This window comes from Apodemus sylvaticus, chromosome 20 (genome assembly GCF_947179515.1).
Source record: "Apodemus sylvaticus chromosome 20, mApoSyl1.1, whole genome shotgun sequence".
Classification (NCBI taxonomy): Eukaryota; Metazoa; Chordata; class Mammalia; order Rodentia; family Muridae; genus Apodemus; species Apodemus sylvaticus.
The window spans coordinates 9,859,527-9,876,275 of record NC_067491.1 but is presented as its reverse complement, the minus strand read 5'-3'; the positions used below and the strand labels follow the sequence as shown (position 1 = coordinate 9,876,275).

Sequence of the window (16,749 nt, the reverse complement as noted above, 5' to 3'; positions counted from 1 at the left end):
TTCCATCTGTTCAACTAGGAACAGAAACAAAATATATAATTTGGGATTCAAGAAATGTATTCATCCAGGAAAAGGTTATATTCAGTCCCATTTATATGTACCTGGGTGAACAAGAATTACTATGAGAGGTTATGTAAATAAGGACAGAATTAGTTAATGTCACAACAGCACCTTGCAAGGACCTGGCAGCAAGTAGCACTCAGTGTGCGTCAGCAATTATTGTTGCTTTATTTCGAGGGAGATAATGGGTGAGAATGGTGGGTGCTTCGTGGGAACACCAATTAGTTCTTTCCGGGGCAAATATGTATCCAACTGTTGTGTTTCCTGTTTCACAAAAGGGTCATGAAGTGCAATCAGATATATTTCAGCCAGGATAACTATAAATATATAACCTACAGTGACATAGGCATTCCTAAAACCCAAGTATTTCCCATTGTCGATAAAATGAAATAGAAGTTTCAGGGTGACATATAAAGTTCTTGTCTGTGTGACCTCTGATGCTTGCATAACTCCATCACAGAAGCCACTTCTCCTGCCCAGGCCTTTCCCCCTCTATCCCTTGTGGCTTCCTGCAGTACTGTGAGATTGTTTGCAACCAATATGTTGCATACTGTGTTGTATGGGTTGAATTCTTCCATCATGTCTACAATTAGACCTTGTTTTGTCTCCTGAATGTTAAAAAAACAGAAATTCTGTTTCAGCTTTAGCTACTTTTATAGGCTTTGCAAACCGGGTTGACTTTGTTGCAATGACTGTGAATCTGACTTATTTTATTATTTCTGAGGTAGAGTTTTATATTGTAGCGCAGGATGGCAGGGGAGTTAAGATGCATCTAGGTGGTCTCAAAATTGGTACCCTCTTGCTTCAGCCTCATGAGTTTGTGTGATTATAAATGTGTACAGGCTTACTTCCAGAAGAGTCCCTGAATACAATATGTCAAAGAACAAAAAGTAAAAGGGAGAAGAAACTTCTGAGGGTGAGAGGGCCTTCAATGGAGACATACCTAAAATTTAGATTTTATATGATTGTTGTGGAATAGCATTCTTATTTTGATCATTTTAATACCCTTCAAAATGTGAAACTTGTCCTTTGATTACAGGCTACACAAAAGCATGCTGTGGGGCAATTTTGGACTGTGTGATATTACCTGTTGCATGGTCTGAAAATGCCTGGCGTAGAAGTGGTGGTCCATTAATAGGCAGGGATATAGGTGAAGTAAGTAGAAGAGTATGCTGGTATTGAAAGTGTTTCAGACCTAAGGAGGACACTTGTGAGGTTCTCTGCTCCTGGTAGTATAGGACCTGTATCCCGAGGGTGGTGCAGAGGAAAACTTACCATCATCAGGTCAGTAGGTAGTTAACTTCTTTGCCTGTTCCTTCTGCCTTTTCTCTTGTTGTCTGGGTAACGGCATGTTGATAAGACTGACATCCTCTGGGAGTTACATTTCTGTGTCTACCTGTGAGCTTTGTGTTTGTCTTTGTTTCTTTTTTCTCTTCTCTTCTCTTCTCTTCTCTTCTCTTCTCTTCTCTTCTCTTCTCTTCTCTTCTCTTCTCTTCTCTTCTCTTCTCTTCTTTCTCTTCTCTTTCTTTTCTTTTTTCCCCAAGGCAGGTTTTCCCTGCCTGTCTTGGAATTCACTCTGTAGACCAGGCTGGACTCGATCTCAGATATCTGCCTGCCTCTGCCCAAGTACTGAGATTAAAGGCATGCGCCACCACTGCCCAGCTTCTGTGTTTGTCTTTGTTTGTTCTGTTTCTTCATTCCCTTTTCCCTCCCACTCTTTCTCTTTCTTCTTTTTGTTTTGTGTGTGCCCATGTGTTTGAGTATATGTGCACCACAGCACAAGTGTGGAGGTCAGAAGACAACTCTTAGCATTCACAATGCTGTTATTGTTGGCCTTGTTTTGCTTTGTTTTCATTCATTCTTTTTTCCATCCTGCCTGCCCCCTCCTCTCTCTCTCTCTCTCTCTCTCTCTCTCTCTCTCTCTCTCTCTCTTTCTCTCTTGTCTCAGGATACTTGATTACACTGTGAACTCCCATGATTGTGTTATTTGCTGAACCTGTTTCTAGTTGTGGTGTGACTCAGCTTTTTAATCCCTCTTTCTGGAATACAGGCAGGCCCTTAGTAAACACCTTTAATCCCAAGCAATGATGGTCAAGTTAGTTTGTAGAAAGAAGCATCCATGATGTTTGAGAAGCAGAAAAAAATGACCAATCAGAGGACCATTGGACAGAATAGGATCTGCCCAACTCTCATGAGAAGAGAGAAGAAAGGGAGACTTACCTGAGAGAGCAGTGCAGGCAGGGAAGGAGGAAAGGAAGGAGGTGGTTGTACTGGGACAGTTGTACAGAGACAGGTTGCAGAGACAGAACAAGCCCAATGCGGGAGAAGATAGAATAAGCCAGAGAATGAGAAGGCGCCAGAAGATTAGAACAGACTGCCAGGTTAGGATGAGGCCAAGCAGAGCAATTCACTCAGGAGAGGCTGAGAGAAAAAGCCGATTGAATCGGTCACCTTGGAGAGGAGTTTGAGCCAGAACAGCTTCGTTGAACCAGCCAGCTGGAGATCAGAAAGGCAGGAGTAAGCTTGTCCACAATAAATCTCAGAGGCTGATAACATTCTAGGCCTAGATAAGATGGTGGAAGCTGCCCGGCCTAGGTTAGCCGATAGAGGCAATACACTTCTAAGACAACAATTGCATCAGGAAAATAAAAGATAGCTTTATATTCCCTCTCCCTTGTTCCCCTCCCTCTTCCCCTTCTCTTTGAGAACCAGTGAATTAACCAGTAACATTTGTGTGACTGTGCGTTTAGGACTATCTGCAGGAGGCAGCCATGCTCCTCAGTGGGTGCATAACTGAAGGTAAGGGTGGCTCCTCCCCCAGAATCCACCAGTATCCCATATCCCATCAGAGGCGGGGTTAGGACTCTATGAGCTCGTGGTCCTTCATGATAGACTGCTGTCAGACTCAGTCTTGTGTAGGTAGGTCCATTACAAGCTGTCACAGACGTTGTTCCAGCATGGCTGTATTAGCTATGCCATATCCAGAGGACAGAATTCAATTATAACACTTATTTTTTTAACTTGATACACTGGTGTTGGGCATACACACACACTTCTTATTGTTGAAATGATGTTTCTGTCCTTATAGAGAGATTTTTATATTCTTTCTGATACAGAGACTCACGCTTGTCTTCCATTTGGCTACTGTTTTTAAGATCATGTTACAGTCTTTGTCATTACAATGGAGTGAGTTCCCAGTAGGTCACATATAGTCTTATGCCTTTAATTCCTTGAAGGCAGTCTAAATTTTTTTTAATCTTGGAACTTAACCTCATTGATGTGTAGTTTTATTAACTAGTAGATGTACCCTTGCCTTTCATTATTTCTTTTTGTCATTTTGTGTCTTTTGTTTATCTCTTTGTTCTTCTTTGATGGTTTTAGATACTGATAGTCTTCGATTTTCTTTTCATTTTTATGTGTCTGCTTTATTAGTATTTTTCTATATTTTGGTGTTTTTTTTTTTTATCATTGTGGCCTTTTCTTTTCATTTGTAGAGAGGGCTTTCTAGAGCACTTCCTATTTGGCTGGTCTGGTGGTGATGGGGAGTATCACTTTCTGCCTGTGGGTTTTATTGTTCGTTACTTCTGAAGGTTTGTGTTTTCAGGTAGAATATTTTTGATTAATAGTATTTTTCCAGAACCTTGAATATATCATTTTAAACTTTCTTGGCTCGTAAGAATACTACTGAGAAGTCTGAGTCCCCTTGTGTGCACACATTATCCATTACATTTACCATTTTTTAAAAAAAATCTTTGTTTTGTATTTTGACAATTGGACTATATATAAAACACCTTTAGTGAAGCATCTGTTCTGAATCTACTAGGAATACTTAAAACTTCCTGGTCCAATGTGTATATCTTTCCTAAGATACAGAAAGTTCTCTCCCCTTTTATCCTTAATAAGATTTTCTTCTACTGAATGTATAGTAAAAAAACAAAAAAATCTGTCTCTGTTGAGATCATGATTAACTTTCTTTTTTTCTTCTTTTTATTAGATATTTTCTTTCTTTACATTTCAAATGTTATCCCCTTTCCTAATTTCCCCTCCGAAAAGAAAACCCCCTATCCCATCCCCTTCCCTCTGCTCACTAACCTACCCACTCCTGATTCCTTGTCCTGGCATTCCCCTACACTAGGGCAATGAGCCTTTACAGGTCCAAGGGCCTTGCCTTTCTTTGATGTCTGACAAGGACATCTTCTGCTACACATGCATCTGGAACCATGGGTCCCTCCATGTGTATACTTTAGTTGGTGGTTTAGTTTCTGGGAGCTCTGGGGTTACTGGGTGGTTCACATTGTTGTTCTTCCTATGGCGCTGCAAACCCCTTCAGCTCCTTGGGTCTTTTCTCTAGCTCCTCCACTGGGGACCCTGTGCTCAGTCCAATGGTTGGCTGAGAGCATCCCCTCTGCATTTGCACTGGCAGGGCCTCTCAGGATACAGCTGATCATGCTCCTATCCGCAAGTGCTTGTTGGCATCCACAATCCATTAGATGATTTGTCTGCATCCCACGCATCTTACTGGTCTGCATCCCACACGTCTTGTTATGTGTCCCACGTGTCTTGCTGGTTTTTCAAAGCCATTACTTTAAGATCTTGTCCTGCAGCTTCTCAGTATCCTTGTTTGAAGTCTGTTACTAGAGAGCTGATGCATCTTGTTGTAGGCACAGTGCTCCCACCCCCCATTCTTTATTTTCCCATGTGGTAGTAATACTGAATTTTGGTGATGATGTATAATGTGTTATGACTAACATTTATAATATTTCAGTAAATCAAATGATATCAAAGCTATATTTTGATGGAATTTTCCTGGAAGATGAGAGAAATTTCAAATGTACATTAATTACAGTGTCTAAAACCCTGTCAATTTTTTTTATTACTGCATAATACTAATTTATAGCAGAGATATCTCACAGGTTGTGTATTTATTCCCATTCCCAAGGGGAAGATTTCTGAATCCTCCAAAATGATAAGATTTTTTTTTTCAATTGAGATCAATGTTCTGAGTAGAGTTCACAAAAAATACTTCAGGAAAGGTCCTCTTTATCCCCATGTGAGATGAAGAGCAGCTTCCTCACGTTAAATTTTTCATTTTCCATTCGTCCCTCTAATTATGACGGAGCCAGAGTTTGAGTGGTTGTTAAGGCTGACACTGTAAACAGGGGGTCCGAGTGCTCCCTGTCTGTTTTTTTTTTTTTTTTATGCCGTGGATTTCATGCCAGTGATTTGAAATCAACATATGCTCAGTTGGTACAGGTGTTTATGAAAAATACATGCTATATGAATGTGAAAAACAAGAGTACCCATGTTTTGTGCATATTATGTTTTTTTAACCTTATTGAAAAACCCCATTTTCAGGAATTATTATTCAGTTATGAAAAAGGAGTGGTCAGAAGGTCAGTGGACACTTTTAGAATAGGGATATCTAATCGCGTGTCCTGACATATAGGATATTGATTAGTGGTCTTCATTTTAAGTTCACACACACACACACACACACACACAACTTTAGAAATCCTCTGGATTACAAGCTCCTTAGTGATAGAAATATTATGTCCTATATGTTTGCAGTTGTACATAGGATTTTGTGTTTAACAGGTACACAGACATTTATTGTTTTAAATTTTCTTTGTAAGAAGCTCTGACCATGACTGACAGGGAGAGCTTGCCAAAGTGACTTTAGAACAATTTTACCAATATCTACATAATAAGTGCATAATACCCCAACAATATGAGCTGCATCCATTCTTGGCTAGTTTTATGTGTCACGGTTGGTATCAGTTCCCTGTGTCTCCAGTGATACTAAGGCTCAGGAAAATTAAACACCATGGGAGTCAGTGTACGTCATGCTTTCTTTATAGAATTTGTGAGGATTAACTGGGATGAATTGTACACCAAACCTCCTGGTGCATAATTTAGTTAATACCATTAAGGTCGTGCAGCTAAAATATGGTAGAGGTGGGGTTAGGTTGCTGCTCTCCGGAGTGCATGTCCTTTTCATTGCTTCATCCTGACGACCCTGACCAAGTTATACTGCAGCAAATCACCATCCTTCCTTCCATATGGTGCGTGAGGACAAAGGGTGTTATTATGATGCCCTTTCTATTGTTTCCCAGTACTCTGTACATACACGGGAAGTGGTGTCAACTGGTTTGGCAGTGACATTTTTTCTCAGTATGAGCCATGCAGAAGATGGTTGATTCTGAGAAGGGCCCAGGAGCACACCGGGCTTTAGGGTGTCCATTAGGAAAAGAGTTTTCCTCTGTACTAGGTCATCTGTATCTTCATGTTAAATTTTGTTTCCCTGGGACCCAGTGAGAAAGGATTGAGAGTAGACACAAAGTTTTGGCAAAGTTGCTTCTCCCAATTAGCTTTGCCACTAAGTTTCCATATATCAACCCAGAGCGATGGCTGCTAGTTATGTCTGGAGAGTTTTCAAGGTTACGTTTTTTTAACTGCAGGGGTAATAAATAATATTCTTGTGTTCCAGAAAGGAGAGGATTTTTTAAAAAGTTTTTTAAAAAAGTTTTCATCGAGTGTCATCATCCTGGAGAGCTTTCTTGAAAGGGAATTTAGGTAAAAAAAAAAAAAATGAGCTGCTAGTGCCCTTGAGGGTTCTTGCTTGTCCCATCATGAAACATCATTTGTCAATTGCCGATGTCCTCCTGCTCCTGAAATTCCAGCTTCTGGTGATGTTTCTCCACATCTGTGCATAGGAACTCAACCAACTCAGGACAAGGAGTTCTGCGTCTGTATAGGACATATACGACCACAGCAAAAAGCATGTCTGCATAGTTCTGTGATACTTCACTGCTAAACTCTGAAAGTGAGACTTCCCTGTGTGTCACTTCTTTGAAAGTTAACAATCGCTGTCCCCTGAGAGGCTCTGCTAGAGCCTGGCCAATACAGATGTGAATGCATGCAGCCAAACATCAGACTGAGTGAGGGGACCCTAATGGAGGAGTTAGGGGAAAGGCTGAAGGAGTGGAAGGGGTTTGAAACCCCATAGGAAGAACAACAATATCAACTGACCAGATCCCCCAGAGCTCCCAGGAACTAAACCACCAACCAAAGCTTACACATGGAGGGCCCCATGGCTCCAGCTGCATATGTAGCAGAGGATGGCCTTGTTGGGCATCAATGGGAGGAGAGGCTCTTGGTCCACTGGAGGCTCGATGATTCAGGGTAGGGGAATGCTAGGGTGGTGAGGGGAGAGTGGGTGGGATGGTGAGCACCCTCATAGACGTAGGGAGAGAGGGAGGGGATAGGAGAGTTGTAGAAGGGAGTCTGGGAAGGGAGATAGCATTTGAAATCTAAATAAATAAAATAACCCATTAAAAAAAGAAAAAAAAGTGCTCGCTTTGGCAGCACATATACTAAAATTGGAACGATACAGAGAAGATTAGCATGGCCCCTGCGCAAGGATGACACACAAATTTGTGAAGCGTTCCATATTTTTAAATGTGGTATATCTACACAATGGAGTACTATTCAGCCATTAGAAACAATGAATTCATGAAATTCTTAGGCAAATGGATGGAGCTAGAGAACATCATACTAAGTGAGGTAACCCAGACTCAAAAGGTGAATCATGGTATGCACTCACTAATAAGTGGATATTAACCTAGAAACCTGGAATACCTAAAACATAATCCACACATCAAATGAGGTACAAGAAGAAAGGAACAGTGGCCCCTTGTTCTGGAAAGACTCAGTGAAGCAGTATTCAGCAAAACCAGAACGGGGAAGTGGGAAGGGGTGGGTGGGAGGACAGGGGGAGAGAAGGGGGCTTATGGGACTTTCTGGGAGTGGGGAGCTAGAAAAGGGGAAATCATTTGAAATGTAAATAAAAAATATATCGAATAAAAAAAAGAAAAAAATTCTCGTAATATAAACAGTACAAAATTTACCATTTTAATGATTTTTGAATGTAATTCATGGAATTGTTTATTCAAATTTTCTCTCAATTATATCCATCAAAACCATTTTTTGCTTTCCTCCTTTTCCAGCATCTGACAACTACCATTCTGTTTTCCTACCTGAATTAGATAACTCATGTTTCTGATATATATATTTATATCAGAAACACACACACATATAAAATGATGTATTCGTTTAAACCGAGCCTGATTATCTTCCTCGTTGTGGTTATTATCTGACCAGTTGGGTTGATATTTCATTGACAAATCTATGAAGGTGGAGGACTTGGTACAATTCTCTTGTCATAAGTATTCTGCCTCGCCTCTGTGTACCAATCTCCGAAATAGCACCATCACGTCCAGAGGGCAGGATGTGCGCACAACGTGCTCACGACAGCTTCATCAGGACCAGGAGCACTCTCGGAACAATCTAGGAGAATCACATCTTGATAGAATAAGCAAGTGCTGCTGGCCTTGAACATTCTAATTTTTACCTAAATTTATAACTTATTTACTTAGATTTTTCTTCTGTGTGGGTGACCATCTAAGTTAGGGGCTCTTGCTCATTTCCCCATAGCTATCTCTCTAAGAAATGGATGATGATAATGAACTCGAGAGCTTATGCACTCAGCCTGGTTCTTAGCTCATTAACTCATTCGTAAAATACTGCTTGAACTTTTATCATGGTCAAAATGCTGACTGTGTGCTGGTATGGTAATCCTTAACTCCGTCCCTACCCTTAAACTCATAGAGAAGCCCAGCAGAGATCACAAGGCAGGGGAGAAACCATGATTGTAAATTATGAGGATGCTTTGAAGAAGGTCAGAGGTGGGCAGACAATTTTAAACTGAAGTAAGTGGAGACATAACTTCTCCTATTTGTGAAGATCTGTGTTATCATGTGGGAGAGAAGAGGGCCATTTTGGAAAGAGCTGAGGTGGTAACACAGATGGGTTTTAGAAGACAGGCTCTATAAATGTTTGCTGATAGAGTGTTCCAAGGTGAATTGTGTGCTCCTTTTTAAAGGGCTTTTTGTCATATCCTTGTGACTCTTTGGACATTGCCTTGTGGCTACATGTATCTTTGCACTGACCACTTGGTTTCCAAATGTGACTGGGGACCAGGGTTAGAATTACCATTTATGTGAAAGGGGCTCATCAACAAATCATATTAATAATTTGATTTAATAAATGGTAGCTGACTCTTACCTCTTACCTTTGGTATCCTTAGTTGTAACAACTGATCTGCAAAGCTTCTTAAAACTGAACATAATATTAATTATAATCCAACATGAAAAATTAATGGTACAAAATTAATAGCTCAATAATGTTGGTGAATAAGTCGTCTGATTGGTCAGAATATTGGTATCTTGCTTTCAAATTGGCCTACTGTTGGGACCCATGCCTGCAATGACCTTAGGATGAAGATTTAAAATTCCATGTCTCATTGCCCACAGTATAAAACTAAGGATTGTGATGATGGTTGACAGTAGAGTCATTTTTACTTTTTTAAATAAACATACATTTAGTTCGATTGTAAATACTTTAGATAAGTAGTATTAATGTATATCCTCTAGTTTGTAATTCCTGATACCATTGTGAAAATTGCTAAGGATTTTGAATATCATGATGAAATACATTTTAAATTATTTTTAGTTTTGAGTCTTTTTAAAAAATTATTTTTTTACACTCCATATTTTATCCCCCCATCCCATGCACCTTCTGACTGTTCCACATCCCATACCACCTCCCCAACCCCTGTCTCCACGTGGGTATCCCCACCTCCCACCACATCTGATCTCTAAACTCTTTGGGGCATCATCTTGAGGGTTAGGTGCATCATCTCTGAATGAACATAGACCCGGCAGTCCTCTACTGTGTGTGTGTTGGGGGCCTCATATCAGCTGGTGTATGCTGCCTGTTTGGTGATCCAGTGTTTGAGAGATCTTGGGGGTCCAGTTTAATTGAGACTGCTGGTCCTCCTACAGGATTCCCCTTCTCCTCAGCTTCTTTCAGCCTTCCCTAATTCAACAACAGGGGGCAGCTGCTTTCGTCCATTGGTTGGATGCAAGTATCTGCATCTGACTCTTTCAGCTGCTTGTTGGGTCTTCTGGAGTGCAGTCATGCTAGGTCCCTTTTTGTGAGCACTCCATAGCCTCAGTAATAGTGTCATTTAAAGATAATTTTTATTGAATTTTTTTGTGCAATATATATTCTGATTGCAGTTTTGCCTCCCTGTTCTTCCTCCCAGGTCCTCTCCACCCCTGAAACTCCAGGCCTCCTTTCTCTAACTCTATAGAAAACAAACATGAGAGAAAAAAGAGAATAAAACAAGACAAAAAAGGAAAAACCATAAGAAATATATACACAAGTGCCCGCATACACACATACACACACACACACACACACACACACACACACACCATAAAAACACAACATTAGAAATGAAAATGTATAAACAAAAATTAGGAAGATTAAAAATGCTCAAACAAAGCCTTATGGGAGATAGAAAAATCTACAAAAATATTGCTGGGTTTGTTTTCTGCTCTACATATATCTAATGCTAGCATGATGCCTGCCGTTAAGTGTGTCCTTAGTAAGAGTCCTTTGGAGAAAACTAATTTTTCCTTTGTGAACTGTTGGCAGTTGGAGATAGCTTCTTGATTATAGATGGGATCTCCTGTCCTCCCATCTGATGGTGGTCTTTTGATTTAATATGCATTCATATAATCCAGTGAGATAACATATGTTCAATATATTAATATAATATACATTTAAAATATTTCATTCATTTCTTGCACATTAGTTGACCAAGGTATCAATTTATCAACAGATAACAAGTATTTAAGGACTATATATAGCCCAAGAAGTATTTATGGGAAGCTGGGCCAAGATCACTGGTTTTCCTTCTATACTGCATATATTGTTGAGGTTTTGAAGATACAACCTTTTGCCACTTTATCTATTAAAGAATAGATAAAAACAGATATTGGCATCTGCATTGCTACATTTGAAGGTGACCTAACATTGCTCAACTTAGACATAATATGTAATATTTATGTACTAAATCTTCCATCATTTCTGCCCGCAGATTACCACAAATTTAAAGACAGAATCACAGAGTAAACAAAGTTGGTTATTAAACGGAACAACCTGACTTCCACACATTCTACTGGAAAGCAATTTCATATGATTGCTGTTCATTAAGTGATCCTATACAGCTCACAATGAAGTTCATTACTCACACTGTGGCATTGGACTGGTAATAAGAGTGATTTTCATAATGGAGTGAGTCCAGCAGAGCTGCCGTGCTGTGTGATGAAGACGTGTGTGCTCTTAAATATCTGGGTGTAGTGTTTGCACGAAGAATTAGATATTGGAATTTTAGACTTACTATTAAGTTAAATCTCAACTGGTACCCATTAGCAGTAGGAGGTCTTCTTTTTCCTTTTCCTGTTGTGTGTTTATTAGCACACTTAGTTTTGAAACGTGTTAACCAGGAAAATTGCGTTCTACTTGATCTTGAACTTGTTCAGGCCTCTTGAATTCTGTGAATAGAAACTTGTGGGGTTGGGGAAGGGCAGGCCTTGATATCTATTGTGCTGCCCTGTGGCAGACATTCCAGATTTATAAAGCCTGAGTTTATCTCTGTATAGTAGAATCCTACCCATTTATCAACGGACAATACCTTTCTTAAGCAAGAGTACCCTGTTGCATTCAGTCCTTTTTTCCAAATATAAGCCACAAATTCTTAATAATGGGGTAAGTTTGCCTGACAACATTTGCAGATAATCTGAATGCTCCCCTTGTGACCCTTTGTGCTTTCAAATGCGGGAGCAGGGGGACCCCTTGAATACAGGCTTGCTCTTCTGCCTTGCTAATGAGAGTGTGTATGCACTCATAATCTCTGCGATCTTTTGTCTGCTGGGCAGATTTCAGGACAGTATTTGTTCGTAGCATGAGAACACTTACCTTATTGTCTGAAAATTACATTTCTCTCCATTATTTAGGATTAAATGACCTTTATTTTTTAACCTTGTCATTGTTCTGTTAAGGAGAATATTTTTATCTTATGGTTACATTTTATTGTGAAATATCTAGACATATTTCAGTATGTAACTTCTGCCGATCCTGTTTGTTATTTATGAGTTATGAATTTTGGGTGCTATGTTCTAGATTGGATTAGTACCCATTATTGTCCAAAACATTTGATCTGTTGGGACACTTTTAGGAATAAAAGCAAGAAATGTGAGCTGGGGTAGATGGATACAGTTTCCCCCCTGTTGAGATTTTATACTTTTGTGGTGTGGGAAAAATTCAGCAATCAGGTAAGCAAAGGAAGTTTGAAGGTATTTATAAAATAGGATGCATCTCTTTTAACACAACTTTCTGCCCTCACAGAACATCTACAGGAGTTAAAAAGAACATCCATTATAAACCAGTAGTTAGTCTCTCTGTGTGTCAGTTTCTCAAATGTGAGAAAGATGACGCTCCTCTCACTGGCTTCAATGTGGTGTCTTTACCTAAGGGAAAATAAAAGTGATAAACTAAAAATTATTACATGCAGAATGGTCTGCTTGCTGTATTTGCTTTAGGAGAAAATACAGACTTATCGAACATTTAAAATTGTGGCAGCCAGGTATTTGACATTGATTGATGACTCTAGTGAACTGGCTTATATCACACAGGTTGGAGGACTTAACAGCTCTAAATCACTTTCGTTCATTTCTCCTACGTATGTCCTTTTAGGCCATAGAGGTTCTAGATTTCTATAGATTTCTAAATAGGCTCAGTCATATGATTCAGAATATTTGAAAAGTCATATGCCAATTGTTGTTGTTTTGCTAAAGGTTTTTTTTTTTTTTGGTAAGGAGCTGCTGTGGTGACTTTGTTTATCCATGTCTGTGTGCTGACAGTGTCTTATGAGTGTGGCTTTCAGTTCTACCTCTACTTATATGAGAGACAAATGGGTTCAACTTCCTCCTCCTCTTCCTCCTTCCTCCTCCTCCTTCCTCTTCTTCTTCTTCCTTTTTTTGTTTTTTTGAGACAGGGTTTCTCTGTGTAGCCCTGGCTGTCCTGGAACTCATTCTGTAGACCAGGCTGGCCTCGAACTCAGAAGTCTGCCTGCCTATGCCTCTGCCTCCCAAGTGCTGGGATTAAAGATTTGCGCCACCACTGCCTACAGATGGTCACAATTCTTGTATTAGTCAGGGTTCTCTAGAGTCACAGAATGTATGGGTAGTCTCTATATAGTAAGGGAATTTGTTGATGACTTACAGATTGTATTTCAAAATCCCCAACAATGGTCAGCCTTAGCTGTGAATGGAAGTCCAAAGATCTAGCAGTTGCTCAGTCCCACAAGGCAAGCAGGGGAAAAAGAGAGAGTCGGGTCTTCCTTCTTATGTAGGTCTCCAGCAGAAGGTGTGGCCCAGATTAAAGGTGTGGATCTGAGACTTGCTTCACCCCAGGTGACCTTGAACTCAGAGATCTTCCCGTCTTAATCTTCTGGAATTAATAGCCATTTTGCCTCAAGATCTCCATGCCAAGATCCAGGTCAGAAACTTGTATCTCTGAGCCTCCAGATTAGGATCACAGGTGAGCCTTCCAATTCTGGATTGTAGTTCATTCCAGATATAGTCAAGTTGACAACCAGGAACAGTCACTACAATACTGGTTTATTTACTTGAAAAAAAAACAAACGAAGAATATAATTCTTTTGCAACTTTATGGGGATAGTCATTGGGAGGGATAACAAAGTACTTTTCTAGTGGTGTAGCCACTTGGATCTTTTTCTTTTCTACTTTGCATTTTTTGGATGTTTTATTATTGTTTTCCCAAACCTGAAGGTGTCTCTGACACATTATCCCTTCTCTCGGCTCGGAAGGAGTTGTGACAATGAATACCTTTGAATTCTCAGTAGTTATGAGTTTTTGGCACCTAACCGGCACTCACAAAATTCTTATTAAGTGAATAAATTAGGAAGACTATGCGAGGTTGCTATCTTTTTCTCTATTTTGCTTCCTCTAGTCTTTACGAAGATAAAGGAACATGATGACTTCATGAACAAGGAAGGCTGCCTCATCTATTTGGCTTTCAATTCATTTAATTGATTTGTAAACAACTTACTCAACTATTTCATTACGGAAAATGTTATAAGTGTCCTAAATTATGCAATAAATATGATTATTAAGTACAAGAATAGACACTAAATTTCTCACAGCTTTGCCTTTTTACCTTAAAAAGCTGATTGTATCATACTAGTTGAATTTTACCCTTTTTACATGTAATTGGATAGGGAATTTTCATTGAGAAACAGGATAAAAATTTTACTACTGAGAAAAGTTGGTTATTTTTTAAATGAAAATTCAACTACAATTGCAACAACAGATCTTTTTCTATCAGTTTCTGTTGCTGGATTTCTCTCTGTTCAACCCACAATCTTCTTCGGAAGGTCTGCTCTCTCCTCGTGTGGGATATAAAATGTTGACAATAAAATGGACAGTGCTGAGCAGTCCACAACGTGACTCAGTCATTTTTTCTGGCGTATAATCCTGATTCATCCAGACAGATAGCCATGCTAAAAAGTGAGATGTTAATATTTGGACATATTAACTCCTTCATTATTTTAGTTCAGGGATAACCTTAGGTGTGTTTATGCTAAAGTTTTGTTATAATAGATATATTTTTAAGGAGAATATCATGTTTTTATGAATACAACTTTTGCTTCAGACTTAGAAAACATTCTCAGGTGGTCCTGTGCTAAAATGATTTGATTTTAATAAGGTTTGGCAGTGTTCTAATAAAACAGTGGTAGAAACTATGTATGCTAACACGATTATTATATTTTCTATACTACTTCTTGCCTTCTTAGTTCTCTGAGGTACAATAATCTAATTTAAGCTTTATATAAAAAGGAGTTGAAACTTTGTGAAATATTTAACAATATAACCCCTTAACTAGTCTCAGGAATGTAGTGTTTTATAGATTACTTTTGTTTTCTATTCTTTACCTTAAAAGACTTTATTAAATGGAAGTGACACTAATCCAGGAGAAATAATATTTTATAGAGTAATTCATGAAAAGACTTCAGATATTGATCCAAACCCTTTTGTCCGCCATGCCCCCAACATTCATTTAATTGATTTTCTCATGCTTTATTCTTTAGAAATAGGGGCTTGAGTATCCTTTTGAGGGCACACAATGCTATTCACATAATCTTTCTTTATAAATCACAGCGTGAAGCTCCCTAGGTCAATAGACTACCTAGTCTCTGATTCCAAGCTGAAATTATTTTTGCCGTGTTCCTGATAAATCATTCATTCATCCATTCCATGTTAATTGATTAGTTGCCACGAATCAGGGACTTGTTCTATCATGAGCGGAAGCATGGAAGAATGAGCCAGTGACTGGATTCCAGAGTTTGCTTCCCAGTTCCCAGTGTGAAGACAGGGGCCACGTACGTAACAGAATCATGACGAAACTGAGGGGAGGGGAAGACTCACAAAATCGGGGTGCGTGGGAGCGGTGTTGTGTTTACGGAGTGTAAGGGAAACTTGCGTCGAGCCTTACATAAGCCGTGGGACCAAGCTTTGTGTTGTCCGTGTAAATAATGCTCCCATCACGTGGCTCAGAGACCACAGCATCCTTCCTGGGATGATGCAGTCAGAGGATGGTGAGGCTGGATCCCCAGATGGAGGGACCCATGGCTCTGGCTGCATATGTAGCAGAGCACGGCCTTATCTGGCATCAGTGGGGGCAGAGGCCCTTGGTCCTGTGAAGGCTCAGTGCCCCAGTGTAGGGGAATGCTAGGGGGGTGAGGTGGGAGTGGGTGGGTGGGTGGGGTAGCACCCTCATAGAAGCAGCAGGAGGGAGATGGGATAGGGGGTTTGCAGAGGGGGAACTGGAAAGGGGGACAACATTTGAAATGTAAATAAATAAAATAACCAATGAAAAAGCTGAGGCGAGGAAAAGAGCAGAGAAGGGATTGGCTATCGGATCTCACAGGAGAGATCTTCAGCGTCCTCCACAGTGTTCTTCAAAGTCAGCCATGCTTTTAGGATAAGGCTTGTTACTCCACACCCCGCGAAGGCAATGCGCGTATTGTTTACCTAGTCTTGTACGGAATATTACGCTGTGGATATAGATCACAGTTTAATTAACTTGTAGCATTTGTGATAAGCTCAGGCGTTCTCTTATTGCCTTGCGAGAAGATAATGAAAAGGTCAATGGAGGTTTACTGGAGAGATGAATAGAAAATAAGTGGGGAGAAAATATATCAGTGCTGAATTTCTCTTAGGACTGTGTCGTGCAATCCAGTGCACATTTTGAAATCCATACTCATTAACAGATTGCTTGGCAGAATATGGCAAAAATTGAAGTGGCCCATCTCCATTGATCTGAGGGTGATTTTCCTTTCTGCCACTCAACATTACTGGGATTAGACCTTCTTATCAGAGATAATATAAAATATGCTGGGCATGGTGGTGTGTCTTTAATCCAGCAGTCTGGAGGCAGAGGCAGGCAGATCTCTGAGTTACAGGTCAGCCTGGTCTACAGGGTGAGTTCCATGACAGTCAGGGCTACACAGAGAAACCCTGTCTCAAAACCAAAAACAAACAAAACAATAAATTGTGTAATCAAATATAAATTCTCCCACTTAGCTCCAGTTCCACTGTCTTGTAAATCTGTTTTCTCTGCAGTTTTACCTATTGAAGTAATAATGTGATGGTTACTTTAACCATTGATGGTTTATAGGTCTGTCTATTTCTTCTTCCT

The 16,749-nt window shown here is 39.8% G+C and overlaps 1 protein-coding gene and 1 non-coding gene across 2 annotated transcripts in view; both read left to right on the top strand.

Moving 5' to 3' along the window:
* Tafa2 (TAFA chemokine like family member 2) overlaps positions 1-16,749 on the top strand; it is a 408,308-nt gene that overhangs the window by 87,253 nt on the left and 304,306 nt on the right. The window lies entirely within an intron of this gene.
* On the top strand, positions 7,410-7,516 carry LOC127671366 (U6 spliceosomal RNA). The gene has a single exon (XR_007974728.1). It is a non-coding gene; the product is annotated as a U6 spliceosomal RNA (small nuclear RNA).